We start from the raw sequence: 25005 nt of genomic DNA, 5'->3' as shown, positions 1-25005 counted from the left end.
ATGTCTCCCACCACCCCCACCCCCCAGCAGTGCAGGGGCAGCCTCCACCAGGCCCCCACTCATGTCTCCCACCACCCCCACCCCCCAGCAGTGCAGGGGCAGCCTCCACCAGGCCCCCACTCATGTCTCCCACCACCCCCACCCCCCAGCAGTGCAGGGGCAGCCTCCACCAGGCCCCCACTCATGTCTCCCACCACCCCCACCCCCCAGCAGTGCAGGGGCAGCCTCCACCAGGCCCCCACTCATTTCTACCACCACCCCCACCCCCCTGCCACCATGGCCACCCTCCACCAGGCCCCCACTCATGTCCTCCTGCACCCCCACCCCCCTGCCACCATGGGCAGCCCCCACCAGGCCCCCACTCATGTCCCCCTGCACCCCCACCCCCCAGGGGCAGCCTCCACCAGGCCCCCACTCATGTCTCCCACCACCCCCACCCCCCAGCAGTGCAGGGGCAGCCTCCACCAGGCCCCCACTCATGTCTCCCACCACCCCCACCCCCCAGCAGTGCCCGGGCAGCCTCCACCAGGCCCCCACTCATGTCTCCCACCACCCCCACCCCCCAGCAGTGCAGGGGCAGCCTCCACCAGGCCCCCACTCATGTCTACCACCACCCCCACCCCCCTGCCACCATGGCCACCCTCCACCAGGCCGCCACTCATGTCCCCCTGCACCCCCACCCCCCTGCCACCATGGGCAGCCCCCACCAGGCCCCCACTCATGTCCCCCTGCACCCCCACCCCCAGCCAACAGGGGCAGCCTCCACCAGGCCCCCACTCATGTCTCCCACCACCCCCACCCCCCTGCCACCATGGGCAGCCCCCAACAGGCCTCCACCCATGTCTCCCACCACCCCCACCCCCCTGCCACCATGGGCAGCCCCCAACAGGCCCCCACCCATGTCTCCCACCACCCCCACCCCCCTGCTTCCATGGGCAGCCCCCACCAGGCCCCCACCCATGTCTCCCACCACCCCCACCCCCCTGCCACCATGGGCAGCCCCCACCAGGCCCCCACTCATGTCCCCCTGCACCCCCCACCCCCCAGCATCCAGGGTCACCCTCCACCAGGCCCCCACTCATGTCTCCCACCACCCCCACCCCCCTGCCACCATGGGCAGCCTCCACCAGGCCCCCACTCATGTCTACCACCACCCCCACCCCCCAGCCACCTGGGGCAGCCTCCACCAGGCCCCCACTCATGTCTCCCACCACCCCCACCCCCCTGCCACCATGGGCAGCCCCCACCAGGCCCCCACTCATGTCTCCCACCACCCCCACCCCCCAGCCACCAGGGGCAGCCTCCACCAGGCCCCCACTCATGTCTCCCACCACCCCCACCCCCCTGCCACCATGGGCAGCCTACACCAGGCCCCCACTCATGTCTACCACCACCCCCACCCCCCAGCCACCAGGGGCAGCCTCCACCAGGCCCCCACTCATGTCTCCCACCACCCCCACCGCCCTGCCACCATGGGCAGCACCCACCAAGTCCTCACAATCCCCAATCCTCCCATGCACCTGGTCATCAGGCATCCCGAAAAGGCTGGTTCTGGGTGTGAATATTCTGGCCCTGACTATCCTCCTCCTCCTTTGGTAGGCCACGCCCACTGCTGCTAGGAACGGTATTTTCATCCTGGGTCTGAGCTTGTTATTTTGTTAGCGCGCAAATTAATGCGTTGCGCGTGTTGTAGGCGAGCGTGTGACCCGCGCACCCCTGAAATCCAGTACCCAGTCCAATAGCGTGTGGAAATTTCCGCGCACCCCGGGATACAGGTGCGCTGACGTACTTGCGTGTGTAAGTGTCCGCGCACCCCTGATTTACATGTACATAGGCCAATCGCGTGTACGCGCACTTTTGTCCTATTACACGCGATGACACCCTGACGTGCTGTCCAATGACACGCGATGAGACTCTGACGTGCTGTCCAATTACACGCGATTAGACTCTGACGTGCTGTCCAATTACACGCGATGACACTCTGACGTGCAGTCTTTCCACGTGTGCTCTGTCGTCACGTGCTGTGTGGGAAACACCTGTGCGGGTCACGTCACAGACGCGCTTACACGCTGAGGGCCTTTGGTCCAATAGATTCGCGTATGCGTGCTGACGGGCTTACGCGCTAAGGGCCTTTCCTCGATTTTCACGCTGACGTGCAGGATTTTCACGTGCCAAATCACTCCGTACCAAGCTGGCCATGCGTAAGCACACGGAAGACCACGCTCCTGCCCAGAAGGCCGAACTACTGCCCCCCAGAGCCCCGAGCACGCTCCCACCTGCCATCTGCTGCTGCCTGACTGCCTGCTGCCCACGTGCACTGCCATTTGCTGCCTGCACATCAGCCAGGGGTGCTGTTGCTGTGACCACCCCTGCTGGAACCGAAGACTCCCGACTGGAATTCCATCGCTCCACAGCCCAGCCCCAGGACCCAGTTGCCCACCCACTCCTGCCTCTGGGGTTGTCATGTCGGGGCAAACACCACCTGTGACCACTGACAACCCCCGGCCAGAGAGGCAGAGGGGCACCAGCTTCAGTGCCACCGAAGTTGGTGTCCTGGTGGAGCAAGTCCTGGGGCAGTATGATGCCCTCTTCGGAAGTTCCCGCGCCGACAAGGAAGGACGGACTCGGATCTGGACTGACATCGTGACTGCCATCAACGCGGAGGGGGTGGCAGTCCGGGACTTACAACATGTCAGGAAGCGCTGGGAGGACTTCAGGTCCAGGACCCTGAACAAGGCCCGGCGCCTCTTGAAGGCAGCGGATGCCAAGGGGCGCCGGGGCCACTTGTCGGAAGAACAGATGGGGGTCCTGGAACGCATATCCCCAGCGCTCCACGTCCAGGTCCTAGAGAAGCAGACCCGTCTGGAGTCGAGCGGTGAGTGTACATGCATCCTGATTGTGAGCAGTGCGTGTGGTGATTATTCAGTAGTGTGCAGGTTGCACATCTGTTTGTATGGGGTCGAGTATGGGTGGGGGTGTACAGGGCCATGGGGCTGACACATGCGAGGGCTGTAATGTGTGAGACATGGATGGTGCTTGTGGTGTGTGGGCTTGCATGGCAAATGCAGTTGTGCGTGCACACATGTTTGGATGAATGTGTATGTAAGTAGACATGTCCGTGATGTCAGGCATGTATGTTTTTTTCGGCTGCATGTATGAGCACTGTGTACATGTGCATGTGTGTGTATTTGACAAGGGTGCAACAGTGATGCAACATGGATGCATGTGACAGCGGTATGTGGAAGCCTGATTGGCAGATGTGACATGGATGCCCGTCTGAACAGTGCGACACGTGGCAGAGGTGTAGACATGCATGCAAGTGTGGTCGTGTGTGTACATGTGTGGTGCACTTCCTGTGTTGCATGTGATGTCTGGCTCCCCTTTGGCTGCTGATGCTGTTGTATGTGTAGGGATGGTGGTGGCAGTTGCGATATGGCTGTGGTATGGCTCATGTGTGCGAGTTGCAATGACATGTGTGTTGGGGATTGTGATGCCATGTCTGAGGTTTGACAATGCCACTCATGTGCAACTGTCATGTGTGTATGTGTCCATTGTACAGTGCCCTGATGCCTGTGTTTTGTTTCTCCCTGTCTGCAGCGTCAACTGATGAAGAGGGCGGAGAAGGTGCTGTGGAGCACAGCGGCGGGGATCCGACCGCCAGCCGGAGACGCAACGCCCGGCTCCCCTCCCGTGTTGTCATCTCGTCGGGGAGTGAGGAGTCCGGTGCCGCGTCCCAGGCCGCAGCTGCCGGGGGGAGGTCCAAGAGGCGGAGGTTGCAGTTGGACTCCTCGGCAGCAGAAGGGGCAGCTGGGACCCCACAGGGCCCAACAGGGGAAGATGCCACGGAGTCATCCAGGTTGGTGGGGGGTTTGGTGGAGGAGGAGGCCGCGCAAGCACCAGAGACGGGGTCTGGAGGTGGGGATCCCACTGGTGCTAGTGGTGCAGTGCAGGACCAGGGACAGGAGGCAGCACAGGCCGCCGCGGAGGTGCCTTTGTGCAATCCTGTCCCCGATCCTGTCCCTGCATCATCTTGCACCAGCAGGGATGCCTACGTCAAGACCCGTTTTCAGGCAGGGGATGAGCTGACGTCAACTGGCCTTCCTCTGCCTGCGGACGTGGCCATCCAGGTCCGGGTTGAGCCTGTCCTGGCTGGTGTGGCGTTGCGTCAACGGGCCATGCGAGGTGACCTGCAGTCTTTTCATGGAGAGACTGCACGTCATCTCGAATGGCTCGTTGACCACGTCAGCCTGCTGGGACAGGTCACCCAGGCCGGATTCCGCTGTCTGATGGGGCTTGCTCCGACCCCCTCCTCAACTGGACCCCCTACGCGCCAGTCGTCCTCTGTGCCATCTTCCCACCCATCAGTCACCTGGGTGCCCTGTGGAGCTGCCTCTGACGGTGCGGCCAGGCTGGTGGAGGAGGCATCCCTGCCACAGTCGGGAGTCGGAGGTCCAGCAGGGGTGGCCACATCAACAACTGCACCCCAGCCAGCGGAGGATGTGCAGGCAGCAGGAGGCAGTGCACGGGCAGAGGCAGAGCAGCAGCAGCAGCAACATGGTGGGAGACATGAAGGCTCGGGGCTTTCGACATCGGAGGGGCAGGCATCGGCCGGAGGGCAGGGGGACCCAGGACAGAGAGTGTCTTCCGTGTGGCAGCGGTTGGGCCACGCCATAGGTGCGGAGCGGCGGCGGGCGGAAGAGGCGCCGCTCACAATGGTCAGGGCGGAGAACTCCATGCGGAGGGCCCTGAGGCGGGCCGAGTGCCTCGAGGCAATCCGCAGGGGGTTGGAGGAGGACACGGCGTCGTCCCTGCGGACCCTCGGGGCCATGGAACTGGACCGCCTCCGGGACATCGAACAGGAGTTCGATGATGCCCTGGCCCGGGATACCACGGAGTGAGCCGCTGGACTTGCCCGCCGCCTTTGTATATAGTTCTTTAGTTTTAGGTTTCCTTTCTTTCTTATTATGATTTGGAGTCGACGGACACTGCTCCACTTTTTGGATATAGTAGATTTTTAGGTAGGTTTTTTAGTAGGTTTCCTTTGTTCAGTTGGGCTCATGGACCCTTGGTACTTTTTTACAGTTATTTATTGCATGGTGATTTTTTTACATTTGACTTTGGACAAATATTTTTTGGATTCTGATTTGCAGTTTTGTGTTTTTATACGGACATGCAGCTTTTTTTTTCTCATTCACATTGTAGTTTGTTTTCTTTCTTTAGCATTCTTTATTTTTTTCAATACAATTTTGTTTCCATACTTCACTGTGTGGTATCATCTCATTGGTTTCATGCATGTCATTTTGGGTGTTTTCCCATTCAATTGCAACCATTGTGTGTGACGGACATGGGTTCATTAGCTTCATGAACATTGGGGGTGTAACATGTGATTTCCATTTCCATGTGGGTGAATGGGTTACTTGGTAGGGCTTTTTGGCTGTGGAGGCTGACCATTACGCACATGATTGGGGATTGTGAGGACCTGGTGGGGGCTGCCCATGGTGGCAGGGGGGTGGGGGTGGTGGGAGACATGGGTGGGGGCCTGGTGGAGGCTGCCCCTGGTGGCTGGGGGTTGGGGGTGGTGGGAGACATGAGTGGGGGCCTGGTGGGGGCTGCCCCTGCACTGCTGGGGGGTGGGGGTGGTGGGAGACACGGGTGGGGGCCTGGTGGAGGCTGCCCCTGGTGGCTGGGGGGTTGGGGTGGTGGGAGACATGAGTGGGGGCCTGGTGGAGGGTGACCCTGGATGCTGGGGGGTGGGGGTGCAGGGGGACATGAGTGGGGGCCTGGTGGAGGGTAGCCATGGTGGCAGGGTGGTGGGGGTGGTGGTAGACATGAGTGGGGGCCTGGTGGAGGCTGCCCCTGGTGGCTGGGGGGTGGGGGTGGTGGGAAACATGAGTGGGGGACTGGTGGAGGCTGCCCCTGCACTGCTGGGGGGTGGGGGTGGTGGGAGACATGAGTGGGGGCCTGGTGGAGGCTGCCCCTGCACTGCTGGGGGGTGGGGGTGGTGGGAGACATGGGTGGGGGCCTGGTGGAGGCTGCCCCTGGTGGCTGGTGGGTGGGGGTGGTGGGAGACATGAGTGGGGGCCTGCTGGAGGCTGCCCCTGGATGCTGGGGGGTAGGGGTGCAGGGGGACATGAGTGGGGGCCTGGTGGAGGCTGCCCCTGGTGGCTGGGGGGTGGGGGTGGTGGGAGACATGAGTGGGGGCCTGGTGGAGGGTGACCCTGGATGCTGGGGGGTGGGGGTGCAGGGGGACATGAGTGGGGGCCTGGTGGAGGGTGGCCATGGTTGCAGGGGGGTGGGGGTGGTGGGAGACATGAGTGGGGGGGGCCTGGTGGAGGCTGCCCCTGCACTGCTGGGGGGTGGGGGTGGTGGGAGACATGGGTGGGGGCCTGGTGGAGGCTGCTCCTGGTGGCTGGTGGGTGGGGGTGGTGGGAGACATGAGTGGGGGCCTGCTGGAGGCTGCCCCTGGTGGCTGGGGGATGGGGGTGGTGGGAGACATGAGTGGGGGCCTGGTGGAGGGTGGCCATGGTGTCTGGGGGGTGGGGGTGGTGGGAGACATGAGTGGGGGCCTGGTGGAGGGTGGCCATGGTGGCTGGGGGGTGGGGGTGGTGGGAGACATGAGTGGGGGCCTGGTGGAGGCTGCCCCTGGTGGCTGGGGGGTGGGGGTGGTGGGAGACATGAGTGGGGGCCTGGTGGAGGGTGACCCTGGATGCTGGGGGGTGGGGGTGCAGGGGGACATGAGTGGGGGCCTGGTGGAGGGTGGCCATGGTGGCAGGGGGGTGGGGGTGGTGGGAGACATGAGTGGGGGCCTGGTGGAGGCTGCTCCTGGATGCTGGGGGGTGGGGGTGCAGGGGGACATGAGTTGGGGCCTGCTGGAGGCTGCCCCTGGTGGCTGGGGGGTGGGGGTGGTGGGAGACATGAGTGGGGGCCTGGTGGAGGTTGGCCATGGTGGCTGGGGGGTGGGGGTGGTGGGAGACATGAGTGGGGGCCTGGTGGAGGCTGCCCCTGGTGGCTGGGGGGTGGGGGTGGTGGGAGACATGAGTGGGGGCCTGGTGGAGGGTGGCCATGGTGGCAGGGGGGTGGGGGTGGTGGGAGACATGAGTGGGGGCCTGGTGGAGGGTGACCCTGGATGCTGGGGGGTGGGGGTGCAGGGGGACATGAGTGGGGGCCTGGTGGAGGGTGGCCATGGTGGCAGGGGGGTGGAGGTGGTGGGAGACATGAGTGGGGGCCTGGTGGAGGCTGCCCCTGGATGCTGGGGGTTGGGAGTGCAGGGGGACATGAGTGGGGGCCTGCTGGAGGCTGCCCCTGGTGGCTGGGGGGTGGGGGTGGTGGGAGACATGAGTGGGGGCCTGGTGGAGGCTGCCCCTGCACTGCTGGGGGGTGGGGGTGGTGGGAGACATGAGTGGGGGCCTGGTGGAGGCTGCCCCTGGATGCTGGGGGGTGGGGGTGCAGGGGGACATGAGTGGGGGCCTGCTGGAGGCTGTCCCTGGTGGCTGGGGGGTGGGGGTGGTGGGAGACATGAGTGGGGGCCTGGGGAGGCTGCCCCTGCACTGCTGGGGGGTGGGGGTGGTGGGAGACATGGGTGGGGGCCTGGTGGAGGCTGCCCCTGGTGGCTGGGGGGTGGGGGTGGTGGGAGACATGAGTGGGGGCCTGGTGGAGGGTGACCCTGGATGCTGGGGGGTGGGGGTGCAGGGGGACATGAGTGGGGGCCTGGTGGAGGGTGGCCATGGTGGCAGGGGGGTGGGGGTGGTGGGAGACATGAGTGGGGACCTGGTGGAGGCTGCCCCTGCACTGCTGGGGGGTGGGGGTGGTGGGAGACATGAGTGGGGGCCTGGTGGAGGCTGCCCCTGCACTGCTGGGAGGTGGGGGTGGTGGGAGACATGGGTGGGGGCCTGGTGGAGGCTGCCCCTGGTGGCTGGTGGGTGGGGGTGGTGGGAGACATGAGTGGGGGCCTGCTGGAGGCTGCCCCTGGTGGCTGGGGGATGGGGGTGGTGGGAGACATGAGTGGGGGCCTGGTGGAGGGTGACCCTGGATGCTGGGGGGTGGGGGTGGTGGGAGAAATGAGTGGGGGCCTGGTGGAGGGTGGCCATGGTGGCTGGGGGGTGGGGGTGGTGGGAGACATGAGTGGGGGCCTGGTGGAGGCTGCCCCTGGTGGCTGGGGGGTGGTGGGAGACATGAGTGGGGGCCTGGTGGAGGGTGGCCATGGTGGCAGGGGGGTGGGGGTGGTGGGAGACATGAGTGGGGGCCTGGTGGAGGGTGACCCTGGATGCTGGGGGGTGGGGGTGCAGGGGGACATGAGTGGGGGCCTGGTGGAGGTTGGCCATGGTGGCAGGGTGGTGGGGGTGGTGGGAGACATGAGTGGGGGCCTGGTGGAGGGTGACCCTGGATGCTGGGGGGTGGGGGTGCAGGGGGACATGAGTGGGGGCCTGGAGGTTGGCCATGGTGGCAGGGGGTGGGGGTGGTGGGAGACATGAGTGGGGGCCTGGTGGAGGCTGCCCATGGATGCTGGGGGGTGGGGGTGCAGGGGGACATGAGTGGGGGCCTGCTGGAGGCTGCCCCTGGTGGCTGGGGGGTGGGGGTGGTGGGAGACATGAGTGGGGGCCTAGTGGAGGCTGCCCCACACTGCTGGGGGGTGGGGATGGTGGGAGACATGAGTGGGGGCCTGGTGGAGGCTGCCCCTGCACTGCTGGGGGGTGAGGGTGGTGGGAGACATGGGTGGGGGCCTGGTGGAGGCTGCCCCTGGTGGCTGGGGGGTGGGGGTGGTGGGAGACATGAGAGGGGGCCTGGTGGAGGGTGACCCTGGATGCTGGGGGGTGGGGGTGCAGGGGGACATGAGTGGGGGCCTGGTGGAGGGTGGCCATGGTGGCAGGGGGGTGGGGGTGGTGGGAGACATGAGTGGGGGCCTGGTGGAGGCTGCCCCTGCACTGCTGGGGGGTGGGGGTGTTGGGAGACATGAGTGGGGGACTGGTGGAGGCTGCCCCTGCACTGCTGGGGGGTGGGGGTGGTGGGAGACATGGGTGGGGGCCTGGTGGAGGCTGCCCCTGGTGGCTGGGGTGTGGGGGTGGTGGGAGACATGAGTGGGGGCCTGGTGGAGGCTGCCCATGGTGGCAGGGGGGTGGGGGTGGTGGGAGACATGAGTGGGGGCCTGGTGGAGGCTGCCCCTGGTGGCTGGGGGGCGGGGGTGGTGTGAGACATGAGTGGGGGCCTGGTGGAGGGTGGCCATGGTGGCTGGGGGGTGGGGGTGGTGGGAGACATGAGTGGGGGCCTGCTGGAGGCTGCCCCTGGTGGCTGGGGGGTGGGGGTGGTGGGAGACATGAGTGGGGGCCTGGTGTAGGCTGCCCCTGCACTGCTGGGGGTTGGGGGTGCTGGGAGACATGAGTGGGGGCCTGGTGGGGGCTGCCCATGGTGGCAGGGGGGTGGGGTGGTTGGAGACATGAGTGGGGGCCTGGTGGAGGGTGACCCTGGATGCTGGGGTGTGAGGGTGCAGGGGGACATGAGTGGGGGCCTGGTGGAGGGTGGCCATGGTGGCAGGGGGGTGGGGGTGGTGGGAGACATGAGTGGGGGCCTGGTGGAGGCTGCCCCTGGATGCTGGGGGGTGGGGGTGCAGGGGGACATGAGTGGGGGCCTGGTGGAGGCTGCCCCTGGTGGCTGGGGGGTGGGGGTGGTGGGAGACATGAGTGGGGGCCTGGTGGAGTCTGCCCCTCCACTGCTGGGGGGTGGGGGTGATGGGAGACATGCATTGTTGATCAGTAGTGCAAGGTGACATGTGGGTTGGCTGGGGGGCATGCCCATGGTGGATGGGCTGCCTGCGGGACATGAGCAGGGGTGCAGGGTAGTCCCCCGTGGTGTGGGCTGCCTGCAGGGGCCGTGGAGGTTGTGGAGCGTACACCTGGGAGGACCCACACGGCCAATTCACGTGTAGTACTCCCCAGAACCCCTGAAATACACATTCCCTGCTGAAATCGCGTGTGCAACTTCCCGCGCACCCCTGAAATACACGTACCCTGCTCGCACTGGGACAATCGCGTGTGGAACTTCCCGCGCACCCTGAAATACACGTACCCTGCTCGCACTGGGCCAATCGCGTGTGGAACTTCCCGCGCACCCCTGAAATACACGTACCCTGATGAAATCGCGTGTGGAACTTCCCGCGCACCCATGGAATACACGTACCCTGCTCGCACTGGCCCATTCGCGTGTGTAACTTCCCGCACACCCCTGAAATACACGTACCCTGATGGAATCGCGTGTGGAACTTCCCGCGCACCCATGTAATACACGTACCCTGCTCGCACGGGGCCAGTCGCGTGTGGAACTTCCCGCGCACCCCTGCAATACACGTTCCCCGCTTGGCGTTTGCTGTTTGCCAGCCCGGTGAACTGGTCCAGGGTTAGCGCAGCCCTTTGCGATGATTTAGCGATTTTGATGGCTTTTCCTTGCGCGAGGGCGTTCTTGAGGGCGTTACTGGCGCTGCTGCAGGGTCGCTGCGATTCTCTGCGCCACGGCTGGTTTGGAAGCCTAAAATCCATGAATACGCTGTGCGCGGAAATCGGTTTTAGCGCACGTGCCTGGCACAGTCAATCGCACGCGGACACTCTGCGCCAGCCGCTTGCGACACTTTTCTGCGAGATTCTATTAATTACCCTCATAGTGTTCTTTTGAACACTTTAATTTTTGTTTCTTTACGAACATTTCAGGACACTACGAGTGTTCTTACAACATTTTGAACTTGCATGAGAACATTACGGACAGATGTAGTGCCCTCAGGACAGTTACATTTTCGTTTCTTTACGAACATTTCCTAACAACCGCGGTGTCCGTGGACACCTAAATTGGTTTTATTGCAAGGAACTGAAAGTAATTACAACACAATATAAGAAAAGTAACTTTATTTCATATATATATACAATTATGACTGGGAAGGTGGGGCAGAAACGGAAACAAAAACAGGAGAATTAGGGATTTCTAGATAACTGGGATCAGGTGAAGAAAGGAAGGAAATGTCATCGAAACGCGTTGGTCCATAGACAGGGTTTGGGGTTAAATGCGTGGGATAGGGTGAGGGGGGACAAGTGCAGGTGGGACAATGGTGTGCTGTTGGGGGTTTCACATAATTTTCCACAAAGTTTTTCAAATCCATAAAATTTTGCATAAGGTCGTCCATTTTTTGATGAATCTGCTGTAGAGTGATATCCTCTGATTGTTGTTGTGAGATGCTTGGAATTTTTGTATGGTCTGTAAGAGAAAAAAAATGTATATGTTAAATGTATACAAAATAATATTTATTAATTGGTTTATATAGTAAAGTGTGTACCATTAGGTGGACTATTTTCTAACATTTCCTCTCGTGGGAAATGCTCCTCTAGCCAGTCGAGAGTACTACACATTTCTGTGAGAAAACAAAAAAGTAATATGTTTTTTTTTTCTAATATAGAAAGTTTATAAATATATGAGTAAAAAGAAGTGCACTTACCATGTCTGGTGAGATATGTAATCAGTAGTGTATACGTCTGGTCTTGCTGTTGGTTGTGGAGCGTCTGTGAGGTAATTATGGTGGAAGCCACTTTATCTTCTTTTGGTATATTCCTTTTTAAAACATATTGTATTTACATGAATGGTTAGTGTGTTACATATATGGGTAACATTTTTTAAGTATTACTACATATACTTTGTATGTGTGCTGCTTTGTGAATTTGTTAAATGTTCCTATGTTATGATATAACTATTACACATACCTCCCCAGAGTTTTTAGGTGGTGGTACTGTTCTCCGAACATGTCCGCGAACTTATTTCAAGTTCATAAGAAGAGATCTAGTCAGTTCCATATGACATGTATATAAAGTCAAATTCATTATTGTTAAGTTGTGCTACTAAAAAACTATGAAATTCAGTGAAAAAACTTTGTTAAAGGGACGTTATGGTTAAGTTGCGCTACTAAAAACCTATGAAATTCAGTGAAAAAAACAAAGGGAAGTTATGGTTAAGTTGCGCTACTAAAAACCTATGAAATTCAGTGAAAAAACTTTGTTAAAGGGACGTTATGGTTCCAAGTAAAACCGAAAACCCTTGAAATTCGGCAGTTATGGTAAGCTAAGCAACCATAACTCGCGCCGCCACCGTGCACTGCTAAGACTAACACCCAGGACATCAAAGATGACATCACAAATGTCATTGATGACATCACTGATGACATCACACGTGTATGTACTTCTCATGAAATATGTGTAGAAGGGATTCTTATTATGTTGCGAAAAAAGTGTCAAGAATCATTGCAAGAAATATACCCTAATAAGTGCATTGAATGATGCATTGATATAAATAGCATCCTATTATGGGGTTCTATCTAGTATACTAAGCTACTCATACAGAAACATAACATTGTGTGCAGCGTAATAGATGAAGGTATGATATGCGTAATGTTAATATGTTGAATAATGAAATGATAATTGTTTTCTTAACAGATTTTTGTGTACTGTGAAATATGTAATAAGTAGCTAATAAAACCCATGCATTACATAATTGCATTACTATAGACAAAACACAAAGACACAAGAACACATACCAATATGGGTATATACAGGGAAAGTGAAGTTAGCAAAAAAGCACAAGTAGTAGCAGAAACAATTCATAACTTAACTGATTAGTTTCATGCAAATAAATGATTGCTCTGTTTCAAAGCTGCTATTTACCCTATGTATATGTATCACTTGATGTGATTGGACCCTAAGGAAAGTAGTGTGAGTACAATTTATACAAATATGACCATATACAGGGAAAGTACAGCCATAAAAAAACAACAGAACTATCAGAAAGTGCTCATTAGTCTAGTGATTATCTTTATGCACAAAAAGGATTGCTGTCTTTCAGGCTTGTGTTTTCCCATATGTATATGTTTCATATGATGTGACTGTACTCTAAGGGAATTACTGTAAGAACCCACTAGAAGGATATGTCTACAAATAAAATAAAATTCTTAGTTTCTGACTGTTACTGAAGAAAACCATGTGGCCTAGATATGTCAGCAAAAGATAAAATAGTGAGCCAGACATGTGATGTCATCAGCGATGTCATCAATGACATTTGTGATGTCATCCTTGATGTCCTGGGTGTTAGTCTTAGCAGTGCACGGTGGCGGCGCGAGTTATGGTTGCTTAGCTTACCATAACTGGCGAATTTCAAGGGTTTTTCGGTTTTACTTGGAACCATAACGTCCCTTTAACAAAGTTTTTTCACTGAATTTCATAGGTTTTTAGTAGCGCAACTTAACCATAACGTCCCTTTAACAAAGTTTTTTTCACTGAATATATATATATATACATATATATATATATATATATATATATATATATATATATATATATATATATATATATATATTCTTTTTTTTGTTACTGAGAAAATGTGTTTTCTTTTGTTAAAATGTATTTTACTAAGAATACATAACAATACATGCCTCTCCATAATATGGACAGAAATAATAACCTCACCACAATGTGTGTACAGGTCAAAATTGTATGGTTTGAATTTGATAAGGTGAAAACATTTTGCATTTTATCTAGGCTATACATAGATTAGGAAAAAATATTTTTTAAGGATAATACAGGGAAGGAGGAGGGAAACAAAACATACAAGACAGACATGAATTGAAAGGAAGGGGGGAAGAAGGAGGCAGGGAAACGAAAGGGATATATATACAATTCTATTTTCTTAAACAGTATAATTATCTAAGGCAAGAAAATCAAAAAACATTTTCCATTTCAATTCATATCTGTGATACAGTATAGGGGTTGAAGCATTGCAGCACTCTATACTATGTATATTACATATGGAATTCCACCATATTTTATGATTAATGAGATTTGATTTTTTCCAGTGAGTAGTGTTTAGCTGCACTGATGCTAGAATGAAAAGATCAAATAAATTAGATGTATGGGAATTGAAGTGATGAAAGAGGGCACTACCCATTAATAGAATCTTGAAATGAAAAGATTACTGTATCTTAGAAATATGTTTGATAATACACCAGATATTGTTCCAGAAATTTCTAATACATTTACATTCGGTGAAAATGTGTTTGAACAATCCTTCATCTTCATGACAATTCCCTCATGTGTTATTTATAGCTATCTTACACTTTAAAAGGTTAGCGCGGGTAATAAAAGATCTATTATAAAAAAGGAGAGGGTTTGGGTTAAACTAGCAGCAACAGTTATGGTAGAAGTGTTTTTCCAAAAGATTGGCTGGCCATGGTCCGCTAGAGTGGTTGAGCATTCCTGTTGCCAATCTTGCTGTGTTTTCCATTGAGGATTCTGAATGGAGTCATTAATAAGTTCTTTATAGAAGTGAGAGGCTGAAAACTGATGATTATACATATGCAAATGTCTAGTAGGAGCTGTACATTTTCTGTAATGGCATTAATTAATTTTAGATATTGGTTTGTGAAACGACTGAGGAGTGATGAATTTCATCCTGAATTCATTAAAGGTTAGCAGTATGCCTTGATTTAAACATTGTTGCACAAATGTAATTCCCTTAATAATCACATTTTTCCAAAAGATGACTTTGCGATGAATCCTTATTAGCTTATTAAGCCATATGGACTGTGGTATGGACACAAATGAATTTGGGAGATCATTTATTTTCTGAACTGTTTGGTAGTGAATTGCACATTAGTGTATTTGATAAATCTGTTGTTTGAACCTGAAGCATAACAATCAGCTAGAGAGAAAGGCCAGATCATAATGCTTTCCGCCCAAACTCAAATAGGTGTTAAAAACGTATAATATTGCTAAACCCAACCTTGTGATATGATATGATATGATATGATATGGCATTTAAATTGCGCCTATACACAAGTGTTTCAAGTTGTGCTTGTTTTAATATAAAGGCAGCGTGATATTTGGCAAAATCTGGAAACCCCACCTCTCCACAAGTGCCTTTTATCTTTCATTTACTAATAGATAGCCTATGTTTTTTGTTTCCCTATAAATATTTAGCTAGACATGAGTCAACATCTTTAAAGAATTTATTGGGAATAGCGATAGGGAACATTGGGGAGATCATCATTTTAATGCATTAGAGGTGACCCCACCAGGATAAAAATCATGGGGACCATGACTCAAGAAGATTTTTAATTTTGGTCAAGATATTACTGGTGTTTTCATTAATTATATCTTTGATTGACGGAAACATTTGATTTTATTAGTGCACCATGAGTATGAACTAGATGTTTGTTATAGTGAATATTTAGCGGGAGAATTTCGGATTTGGCCATATTTTTAATTTGTATCCTGAAGCTATCGAAAAACCTAATACAGTGTCAAGTACATTCAGCAAATGCATCTCAGGATTCTTAAGGAATAGAAGAATATCACCTGCATAGGCTGCCAATTTGACGTTTTAGATTCCCAAAGGTTACTCCTTCGATGCCTGGATTTATTTTAATAATTTCTAAAAAGGCTTCCAGGGACAAGATAAATAACAGAGGAGAAAGAGGACAACCTTGTCTTGTACCTCTACCTAAAGGAAAAAAGGGAGACATGTGACCATTTATAAAAATAGAGGTTTTGGGGTTTAGAGTATAGAATTGTAAACACGGATAAAAAAAATTCTATGCAACCCATGCCAACACAAAATCTCAAATAGATAATCCCACTCAACTCTATCAAAAGTCTTTTCTGCATCTAAGCCGGCAGCTGCATAAGGTTCAGTTGATAGGACAGTGATATTTAAAGCATTCAAAAAGATTCTAATATTGGATGCCAAGACTCTTTCTTTAACATAACCAACCTGATCTTGTTTAATTAGTTTGGGCATAAAAGGGAGAAGTCTATTTGCTAGAATGTTTGCAAAGATTGTACAATCTCTATTGATTAGAGAAATTGGTTTTTAGCTTTGTGCTAATTCTGGGTCTTTGTTAGGTTTCAGGAATACTAGGAGCATAGCTTCAGTAAAGGTACCTTCAGATTTAGAATTAGAAACAAAATGAGAGAAAAGTTAGAATAGTTTGGGGGTAAGTAATGATTTAAAATGTACATACAAATCTATTGAGAATCCATCGGGTCCGCTTTGCCTTTTTTAAGTCCCTGTATAGCTTTGATGATTTCATTTTGCGTTATGGGTGAATTAACTGAGTCAACATTGATATTCGGGTAGTTTGAGCATATAGCGTTTTGAAGGAAACCATCAATGTTTAGATTGAGGGTGGTAGATTCAGAGGAGTATAATTGATTACACAAATTGGTGATAACATTGACAATTTCTTTGTCGATACATTTTCTGATGCCATTTGAATCATTTATTGCTGTGATTCTGTTTCTTTCTTTTTTGATTTCGAGATAGGAAGCTAGAGATATACATATTTTATTAGAAAACTGATGAATTTTAGATTTATATTTAAGCAGATTAGCACAAGAATAGTCAGATGTAAGTTTATTGTATTTAATTCTTAGCTGCAATATATTAGGTTAGATTCCAGAGAAGGGCTAGCGAAATATTGTTTCTAAAGAGTTTTTATTGTTTGTAGAGTTTCTTCTGATTCATGTTTCATATCTTTCTTTTTTTGCAACAAATGAAATTATTTCACCTCTCAGTACTGTTTTATAGCAGTACAAATTATGTGGGATAGATGTATCTTCTCCTTTATTAATCTCAAAATTGTTTTTGTGGATTTCTGCTACTGATTTTTTTTTCATATTTTAGTAAGGCTGAATTAAATCTCCATCTATTTGATTTGGAAGCAGGATTGGTAATTCTTAATTTGTTATGGACTGTGGCATGATCAGGCAGGAATAAACAGTCTATATTAGACTGTATTAAGTTAGCAGACATAGATTTAGCCAGGAAAATATAATCTATTTCGGAGAAAGAATCATGGGGGCAGGAGTGAAAGGTGTAGTCCATGTCTGACGGGTGCTGTAGTGGCCATGAATCAGTAAAACCCATTTCAGATGTAAAATTCAGAAATTGATTGTGATTTTTTTTTATTTTTAAAGGAAACCTTGTATTTTCTGTTGAGAAATGGATCTACGCCAGTCTCCGCATACAATCAAGTATAGTAAATTTGAACAGAGCAGATTTACCATAAGTGTTCTCCAAAAGACAGGGTCTGGTGCATTTGGGCCATACACATTAAGCACTGAGCAATATGTGGAATTAAAAAAAGATATTCATGAGGATCCATCTACCTGAGTCATCAGATTCTGACTTCATGATCTTACAATGAAACGTTTTGTTCACTAAGATAACGCCATTTTTCTTTCGCAGTGCAGGACTAGCAAACACTTTGCCTACCCAGAGCTTCTTAAGTTTGGCCGCTTCTAAGCATGAAAGGTGAGATTCTTGGATGCATGCTATACAAGGTTTGGTTCTATTTAGATAAGTGAGTACCTTTTGCCTTTTGATGGGATGATGAAGGCCTTTGACATTCCAAGATGATATGTTTATAGACATGAGAGTGAGAGGGAGTACAATATAAAGCTACAACATGATTACATTTGAGTCATTGGAGGATATGAGTATGTACGTTTCCAAGCAGATAAAGTAACAATTTTAGTAATTATATAAGGAACATTACAATGGGGGGAAAAACAAGAAGGAAAGGAGATACATAAGGGCAAGGGGGTGACAAACAACAACATGAAATAAAGTCAAAATTGAATATGATGCTTAAAAAAACAAAACAAGATTGCTAGCAGGAAACAGCCAAAACATTTAATGTTGAGATAATGGAAAGACATGTTGAGGGCGGGGTGCCTGGCCCAGAGTAGGCCAAAAACAGGGCTACACTTGCGTACGAAACATTGTTTGAGGAGTCAAAAAGAGTAATTTTAGAAAAAGAAACTTATGGCATGTTACTAGATGAAGAAAGTATCGCGGTGTCCATAACTTCCAATCTTTGTGGTTAAATGAAGTGTTTCAGTTCTCCTGGATTGTCAAAAGAAGTGGTTTGGCCATTGAGTGTTAGATTTAGGGTTGCAAGATGAACCATTCCATATAGCATTAATTTGTTTTAAAGCAGGTCTTAATAGAAGGAGTTATTTTCTTCTGGCGGTGGTAGAGTTTGCAACATCTTGGGATATAATGATATTATGTCCGTTCTAGGTGAGATGCTTGATTAGCTTTACTTTTTTTAATGATAAACTGGACATGTTTAAAGTCCAAGAGAGCAAAGATTAGTGTTCTTCAGGTATTCCTGGTATTGGTAAGATAACATTTTTGTCCAATTCTGTGGGCTCAGTGGATATTAAGTTGTAGCAAAGGTGGTAGGTCTAGTGGCTTGGAGAGCATGGTGACGAGGAATAGGGAGGTGTCTTCTCCTTTAAATCCTTTAGGAAGGCATACAATGTGTGCATTGTTTCTCCTATTCCTGTTTTCCAGATTTTCTGAGTGCTTTTAAAGGTTTTTGACAGTATTTTCCATTTTTTTCTGACTCTGTTAGTAATATCTTCTGCATCACTGACTCTGCATTCTACTTCAGGAATCCTGGAGTCAAAAGCCGACCATTTGTCTTCTAACATTTGCAGCTTATTATTGGTTGCTTCTATCAACGGTTTTAGGGCTCTGATTTCCATTAAAATGGCAAGAATGGCAGGATCCATAGCTTCTTCAGGTGTCGGCTAATCATGTTTTGCCCTCTTTAAGGTGGTGGAGTCTTTACCAGGGTATTTTTTGGCTGCAGCAATATTGTAGTGTATGGAGATGTTGAGTATGATGTACTCAGATATTATATATATTTGAGAAAGGATTGACTATTTGATATTGATATTGCAAGCACCTTACAAAACCAGGCTTTAAAAATGTAAACTGCTATATATTTGGGAATGGAAGTCACTTATGCCATATAATAGAACAGTCACTTGAGAAGTCAGTACAAGTATATCCAGTGATTACAAGAAAAGAAGTAGCTTCACCCGATCAAAAAGCTGAAAAATTACAAAAATTAAGTTCAGCAGGTTATAGCATTATAAATACCTGTGGCGCTTATGTGTTTTCACTTGTTTGCTGGTTTAACACTGCACGTTGCCTTTAAAGATCCGTGTTGTGAAGTAAAAAGCTTCCATAAGCACTCACGCCACATGTCAGCCGAGCCAGCTGACAGAAAATTTAGCCTGACTTTCACTGCGACTCGCTGCTTCTCAGGCCGTACCTCTGCGCTTCGTCACACATTTCCGCCCTTCAGACAGGGGGACCGTGAGCTTTTTTGAGCACCTCAAAACACTCGCTGTATCTTCGCAAGTGTTTCACACAAAAACCAGGTATGTCGGGTGACTCCTAAGAAGGAAATATATTGTTTAAAACAATACAGAGTGGAGAGCAGAGAGTTAGCCCACGATCTTGTACGGCGCCAAGCCACGCTCCCGAACATGTTTCCATCTGTAAAAAATGATGTTCAGTAAGGAAGATTACGAGTGAGATGCCTCATTGCCTGCCCATTGTCTGGCCTGTGGCAAATAAGTTGTTGAAACCCCACATCAATGCCCCACAGCAGAGAATAGACAGACAGAGGGTGTCTTGAGGTACAAGAGCTTCTCAGTGAATTTGCTGGCAAAGAATGGCTGGAGAGACATTCCCGACCTCCACTGGAGGAATTGAAAAGGATCAATATTCTGTTAAAAATACCAGCTATGCCAAGCATGCTGACATGAGTGGTAGTTCTTGACTGTTCACTTGCCTAGGTGGAGTGAACAAAGTCCTGAGACTTTGTCTGAAAAGGCTTGGCATATACCAAATTTCCAGGAGGGCAAGGAAGCTCTTCACACAGAGGAAGTGGCTAGAAGTGAAGATATCCTGAAGTAGGTGTGGCAGACGAAGGAGGTGGAGTGAAATGTCCACCAAGCGATCCAGTAGGGTGGGAAACCAGTTGTGCTAACACTTCAAGACTTGCCCTGGCACAAGCGAGAAGTTGCCCAACAAGGTTCAGGCTGAAAGGAGAAAACACACAGCAGTGATGCACTGGTCAATCTGTATGCATCCTGGAGAACTTTACCTCTGAGGCATGATTTAAAAATTTACACTCCATAGGGACCCTCATGTGCCGTGCAGACAGAGTAAACCTCCCTTTCCAGGTGACAGCTAAAGGAGTCTGAGCAGTGAGAGGAGTGCTAGTCTGACACCATATTCCACAAGTGGGCAGATATCCTGCTGAAAGGTACAACTACAGCTGCTAAAGAGTGTTACAGTACAAGTCCACCAAGTGTTTGGAGTGTAGTCCCATCAGACAATTCATACACTTAGCCAATATTGTCTATTAGTAGTGGCATCCCAGAAACATTCGGGAGAAGCCTTCACGGGTTGAACAGTGTTGAAAGACATTTATGTTCAACTCCAGTTTTAAGGCGTTCCAGCATCCACATTTGAATGCTGGGCCACAAGCAGCCTCAGAGCCCTACTGGCTTATGTCTGTCTCCAGGACTATGTGCAGTGGTCCCTGTAATATTGCTGTGCCATTCCAAGACTTCTTGTAGTGCAGACAAATGCTGGCCTGATTCCTACTTGGTTGAGAAAGGGAACTGAACTTCACACCAGTAATGACATTTGAGCCCAGCAAAAAGCCTTGAAACATTGAAGGGCCAGATTCGAAAGAAGGCCAGGGTGAACTGCATGCAACATAGAGGATAAGAGACCCAAGAGGTGTGCTAAGGCTGAGAGAGACCCTGAAATGGTGGAGGCATACAAATGCAAGAGCAGGTGTATATAAGAAAGCTCATGAAGTTATGGTATCGGGAGGGCTCCAGGAGGGTATTCCCTGAATGTACCTGGCGCACAAGGATGGAAGGACTGAAGGATTTCCAGCACCACTGTGGTGTGGCCATGCAAAGGGTTGTAATCCTGCATAAGAAGAAGCTGGTCTTTCAAATATATGATCAGCTGTACTGTTAAGTGACTTCAATTCAGCAATCCAACGAAGTCAATGCCTAGTCTGGTATGCCCAAGGGAAGCCCTTATTTATATATTTTTATGACAAGTTCATATATCTGGATGATAAACCCTTGTATAACGCCCCTCTCTTTGAATCCCCCTGACCTCACTGAGCCAAGAAGTAGGTTTGTTTTGCAAATTAAAAGATTTATTTGAAAAATGAAACAATATATATATACCACACTTTTATGAATAAATTATATTTGATATTGCACTTATGAATATGACAGTGATCAACAATGGATAATGTTACAATTGCACACTCTTTTCAATCAGTGAGGAGTTAGTATAGAAAGGATAAGGTAGCAGAGAATACTCTTATGGTTTCAAGGAAAAGCAATGATGGAAAGAATGCAGCACAGAAATAAACTGATATGGTTTCAACAAGAGATAATATGATCACTTTTCCCCTTGTGGCAATTCACTCCTCCCCCTATGCAGTATAAAGAGATGGAAGGCGAGCACACAATTTTCAGGAATATAATCAAATGCAATACAAATTCTAGTTCCCCACTAGCAAGCGTAGAGCACCCGGTATGCTTTTAAAACATGCAGAAATACTTTTAATGTGATTTGCAATCAAGTGAAAATATGCTAAAAATGATTTTAATTCCCTATAGGAGATTCAGGGTGGGTGACAGCTACTTTGAATTAGTTCAGGTCAACACTAGCAATGATTCATGAGGGATTATCAGGATGAAAGCGAATTTCAGCAATGGAAGCAAAAGACAGCTATTTTTGACAGGTGAAGAAGTTGAGTCAAATTGCAATTCGCGACACTTTTTCCGAGTGTGTCGAGCGCGATTACGGAAAAACTACAAGGAGTCGGTTCTGGCCTTGTTGGAAAGCTTCGATTCTTAGCTTTAAGATGACAGTTAAATCTCGCTTCTAGGACGCGCGGTTCAAAAAATACGGACAATTTAGTGGAGGTAGATTCTCAGAAATAAAGTAAGATTCAAATGACAAATGACACTTTCACAGGTTTGAAATCACAGAATGGACACACAATTTCTGTGCAGTTCTAAATAGGTTGAAATGGTTTGAATTTGATTATTTTAAACTAAGAGGTTGGTTTGCACAGTTCTGGCTGGATACTCACACTATAAATTTGAACTAGGCCGTCAAGATCTGGTCAACAGGTTTAGACTTCACTCGCCCCAGACGGTCTCTGGCACTGGTTCTGCTCACAGCGATCTGGTCTGGGTCTGCTATCGGCACTGCACCGCGGTCTGGTTCTCTGGTTCTGGCAAAAGTTCTTGGCACTGCACTGCTTTCTGGGTCTGATTCTGGATACCGCTCTGCCTTCTGGGTGTGGTTCTGGATACAGTTCTAGCAAGAAGCGAACAGCACAGCCAAGCTGTTAAGAGTCAGGTTGCAAACGATTTTGAGGCCTGCTGAAAATGGATTCAGCTTGTGGTTCAGGCCCCTCTGCTTTAAGTTCTGGAATCTGAAGTCTTCTGGCAAAGCGCTTCGCAAGAAATCAGTTTGAAGTGGAAAGTGAATGTCCCTTCCTGGGTCTCAGTGGCTCTTTTTATGTCTTTTGAAAATGGGTGTGTTTGTGGGCATAACTAAGCCTGCCCCTCACAGCTTATCATTGGCCAAGTTCTCCTCTCTCCCTTGATTGGGGGAAGGAAATGGAGTGACATCGTGATGAGGTATGTTTATGGGTCAGAGAATCCTCCCCTTGTCACTTTGCACACAAATCTATTTTTGATCCAAATGCATATTTATCTGTGTACAATTTTTCTAATATTATATGTCCAGTTAACACATTTTCTGTATCACCAAACCATCCGATCCCTGTCTTTGTAAGACACCATCCGATCCCTGTCTTTGTAAGATGTTGTGTTCACTTCTGACAGAATTCTGCCCTTTTCATCCAGAACACAACCTCTAAACTTTTCCAGAATTTACACAAATGTGCGCAAGGAATATGGGCATCAGACGATGAAGTGTCAGATTTTTAACATACATAAATTTGGAGTAATACCCTATTTTCCACTACTACCATCCAGAACATACCACAGGGTCCTAACACCTCTTAAAATGTGCACAGAAAAATCACAGGAATATATTATTGATATAATTTTTGACGATTATGTACTATGAATTATCCATCTTTTTAAAATTATGCTCGGGCCCAGAGGGGTGTGGTTTCCCAAAGCACATGGGGGAATTTCTGGTTTGTCCACTTCCTCCAGGCTCAGCTGGCTCACAGATGCAGTGCCCCTCCCATTTCCTTCCAAGAGGAAGCCATTTACGGCCCCCTGATTTAGAAATTGTTTGGAGCAAAGGGAAGTTCATTGTTCTGTTTCCCTGCTCCCAGGTACTCCTCCACTGATTCAATCAGAGAGGTGTAATCTCCTTTTGGTGGTGCAGCAATAGGCAGGCCAGCCCTGTGAATGCAGTTGCTGGGCAAGTTTCAACTCTTGTCGGGGGTAGTTGCCGGGCAGAATTCAGTCCTTTTAAGCCAGGCTTCAGCCAAAGGTCACTTTTGTTCCCATTTTTCTTCATTCAAATCAAACTTACAATTTTGACACATGCAGCTAGAGCGCTGATTCTAAGTTCAAAATTATGACATTTAAACAGTTGCAACCTATGTGACACTCAAAAGTAGGTCTCTCATTAATTTTAAACATTTCGATTTTAGTGGCTTTAATCCCATTTCACTTAAGCTGCTGACATCCACAGCTCAGCCAGTTTTGTAATGAACATTATTTTAGGCTCTTCATCTTTCCAGATTTGGTATGCACACAAGACTTCATTCTACCAGACGTCTGCTGGTGTTCAGTAAGATTTTTTCATATCTTGCAATGTTTCAAATAGGTATTTTGAGCTTGCATTTCAGAGAAACAAAGGTGATTTCAAAGCGCTTCTTGAGCTAACAGGCACTGCTGTTTTTCCTTTGGCACCACGTTTCACTCATGGCGCTTCTGGCCCATCACGCTCGCACTGGTGGGTGGTAGGTCAGGCGACCATTTTGGTGTGCGCAAAAACTGCATGGTTTTCCTGGATTCCTGCACAAATGTGGGCTTTTCAGCCATCTTGGATTTTCTAAGCCCACAGCACCAAATGCTGCAGCACAATAACTTGAACGTGGGTCGATACACCTGACAGTACACTCCAGGAAAGGAGCCAGGAGTTCATTGGGAACATTGTTGCGATAAAATACCTAAATGCAGCCAGGTAAAATGGCCTTTCTTGACAAGCTAATACATTGTAAGGAGGATTTGGGGATGGTGATAAATGGGGGAAGTGAAGTAGGCATCCTTCTGATACAAGTGTGTGCACCTATACTGTGTGTGCAAGGAGTCCTCCAAGAGGGAATCCGCAAAATGAAGTGGTGGTGCACCAGTAGATTTTGGGGGCTTTGACGTCGAAGATGTGTATCGTGTCAGCATAGTATTTTTCTTCTGGAAAGGTGGAGCTGTTGAAGGCAGGGTAGAAGTTGGTGAACTCTGCGTTCATGTCTTTGGTGAGAAGGGTGGCTAATTCTTGATCTATCATGGTTGTGTGAGCCTGATCCAGGTGTGAAACTAGCAGAGAAGATTCCTGGACAGCTTGACTCAAAACACTATTACAGTGTCAACTATGTTTGCTAGGACCCATAGCTCAGATGTAAAACTTGCCCAAGCCTCCAAAAAGGACACCTGTCTCATTCATCCCTAAACATGGGTAGAACCAGAGTCCTCACTTACCCAACGGTTTTTCAGAGGGAGCATTCCTTGATAGGCAGCATTCTCAAACCCACCTGCCCGATCCCCATTTTGGGAAATGTAAAGGACATTCTAAAAAGTGAGGACTTGAGTGTGGTGCATGTCAGAAGTGCACATATCTACTGAACTGTGAATGGCTGAAAAAGATGATGGTCAATGAAAATGTTGCATGTGTCAATTTAGACCTAAATAGTGGTATTAAATATTCCAACAAATGTAGCCTTCTCCTTTAGGGAGAGATCCGACAGCAGTTCTGACAGGTCTTCGGGTTTTTGTGTACCCCTTTCTGTGGACCTTTGCCACAGTGGGTCTGAAATAGAGGACATTCAAGTTCTAAATGATGGTCAGAAAGTTCTATGAGGGACAAGCAGGC

This window comes from Ambystoma mexicanum, chromosome 7p (assembly GCF_040938575.1).
Source record: "Ambystoma mexicanum isolate Mex_15411 chromosome 7p, UKY_AmexF1_1, whole genome shotgun sequence".
Classification (NCBI taxonomy): domain Eukaryota; kingdom Metazoa; phylum Chordata; class Amphibia; order Caudata; family Ambystomatidae; genus Ambystoma; species Ambystoma mexicanum.
The sequence above is the reverse complement of the archived record's forward strand: the minus strand, read 5'-3'. Positions refer to the sequence as shown.